The following is a 3,013-nucleotide window of genomic DNA, read 5'->3' as shown; positions in this document are numbered from 1 at the left end:
ATAGGACGTCGCGATAACATTGGCGGTAATCAAGTTTGAGTCCTAAGGAATATTGTCTGCCACATTAAAACTCCACTTATAGGAGGCACTGACATCCTATCAGCAATAAGGGATAGTCACTCACCAGAGCAGCGAGAACCAACCACCATTCTGGAAGCTTCTCATTGACATGGCTGATATATATCCTGCAGGGGGATCATAACTCAATGTAAGAGAATGTGAACTTAGGTGACAAACACAGTTACTTTTATTGACTATGAGGGCGGAATGTTCAAGACTCATTCAGCCCGAAATCTTCTACACTAATTAGATTTTCAACCCGCCAAATAAATTATTTTAATTTATTTTATTACTAGCCGCCTTTGGCGACCAGCCGGATTGCCAATCTTAATGCACGTTAAAATTTTAATAATTAAATATTTTATAGAACTCCCATTTTAATTGCTTCTTCATTAAAATATTTTAAAACTTCAAGTTTTAATAGTCATATAATTCACTCATATTGTAAGGCCTTCAGCCATAACGTAATATGTATCTCTCTCATTTTCTGTTAGCTCCCGTAGAATTTATGCTTTAAATTAAAGTGGAAATGATTAAACTGCAATAAATATAATATTTCTTTTTTTTTACTGAAACGAAGCATTTTTTTTAAATATGAGTGCTGAAAACAGAGTCACTGAGTATTTAAACCTTATGGGCACTAAAGAATATTTTTCTTAATTTATATAATATCTCAAGAAGATTCCAACAAAATTTTCAATGATTCATCATGAATAGATCGATGAATTAACAATGTTTAGTTTTAAATGCATCAAACACTAAAAAATGAATCAGAATCGTTTGAAATAATCAGTCGAAAACATATTAAACCTTCAAAACCAAGTCCGTATCCTTTGTTAACAATCAGAATACAATGCACATGCGTGAATTTTCAACGCCAATTATGGTAACGCAAATGCGCATAACGCAGTTACGCAATTGGGGTAACGCTATGCAGATTAGAAATTTTTAATTTCTTTTATTCTGTTTTATTTTAATTCAAAAGTACTTCAGAATGAATCTGAAAGATCGATAAATTAACAATGTTTAACTTTAAATGCATCAAACTTTAAGAAAATAAACAGAATCCTTTGAAATAATGTGCCGAAAATTTCTTAACCCTATCCTCTTTAGCGTAGGAAAAAAAAAAAAAAAACTGAAGCCTTACTCATTTGGCGGTGGGGAAATGAAATGATTTTTTTGGCGGGAAAGTTAGTTTTTAATTAATAATTAAAATTCTAATTAAAAATTCAAAAAAGGGACCCCAAGTGCACATTCCCGACTTCCAAGGTATGCAATTGCCAAATTTGGTAGCTGTAGGTCGAACGGTCTGGTCTGTAGAGCGCCAACACACAGACATTGAGTTTTATATAAGTATAGATTACCTGATTGTGAGAGGATTTCATTGAACATTCCAATTCAGTTAATACAAACTGCTTAACGATGATATAATATTTTCACGATATTAGTCGGCACTCAAAATATTGAAGAATATCGTGGAGATATTGTACAATATTATGTGAAAATAAAATAACCAACAGTGGAGGTTATGCCCTACGGCCATCGAGGTTCTGTAATTTATACAATATTATGCATTAATGCTTTTTGGCACAAGTTTACCTTTTCTATATAATTTTGAAAAATAAAATCAGTAATTTTTTTATATAATACGGTTATTTTTTTCAATGAAACTAAGCTAATTAAATTTAATAAAACGCTGTACTTAAAAGTACTTGTTAATTATATTATCTATAATCCTTACTCTCATTTATAAACATTTTCTCAACCGTGATTGAACAGAGGGAGGAGGCATGAAAGTGTAATGTTAAGATAAATATACATGCAGTGATGTCATTTCATATTTATTTAAAAGAAAATATTTTATAGTTGAATACTTTTTAATACATTTCTATTTATCATTAATTATCCTTCACTTCTTTTTATACATTTTAAAATTTTAGACTTTCAAATGTTTTTTACAAAAAGAATTGTTTGTATTTTCGTCTTCTAACATTCTCAGTGTGCATCTTTGATAGCACTTTCTTGCCTTCAAACACCTTATGGTATAAAATAAAGGTACTATATTACTGTCCAAATGCAATAATTGAAAAGCGGTAACACGTCGGTATTTTAAAAAGCAGTAATTTAAAAGTTATTACCGTCTATGAAAAGAGGAATATCATAGCCCATGGAGATTGAATGCTATAATTGTAATAGATATAACTATTAAGAGTAAAATTAAATCATTCCTCCCCACCCTTATGTTTAAAATATTAGTGGCACTGAAGTTCCATAGTGCTTATGTACGAGCAATCCCTACAGTTGAATAGTAAAAAGGTGCTGCACTTTGCTTGAATAAAACAAATGTTGCACCACTCATTCGTTTCTACAATCAACAGCGGTGGATTTAAGTAGTTAGTGGCACTAGACAGTGAACATTATGAGACCACTTATATAACAAGCTAATGATCTATTTTAGTCTTAATGTTTTTTTTTTGTGTGTGTGTATGAAAATGTGTTTGTTTCTATTTATTTATGGTACTTGACTGCTCGGCATCCACATTTATGCATAACATAATTGAAGCAGTCACTCATTGTTTATAAATATTCTAAAAAATAAGTGAACAGTATGAAATATTAAAAAGTATAATTTGTCAGACATTTATAATACCTTATATATGTTAATAATATTGCAATATTTCATAATTCATAAAGTTCATATTTCTTATAAAATTTGTAAAAATGGCATGTACTGAATAACTTGTGGTCTCTTTGCAACTTAATTTATGTAGTTGGAACTGGTTCTGACCATCAAGACTCAATGAATTGCTTTTTGCATTGCTTTATTGGAAATAAGTTTAAAACAATTTGACCAACAGGCATGAAAAACATTTTGAAAAGTAAAAAAAAAAAAAAAAATGAAGTACAAAACAATTTTACAAAATTTATTTTATTTATCATTTTTTTTCACCAA

The sequence above is a fragment of the Argiope bruennichi genome, chromosome 10 (genome assembly GCF_947563725.1).
Source record: "Argiope bruennichi chromosome 10, qqArgBrue1.1, whole genome shotgun sequence".
NCBI classification, from domain to species: domain Eukaryota; kingdom Metazoa; phylum Arthropoda; class Arachnida; order Araneae; family Araneidae; genus Argiope; species Argiope bruennichi.
The sequence above is the reverse complement of the archived record's forward strand: the minus strand, read 5'-3'. Positions refer to the sequence as shown.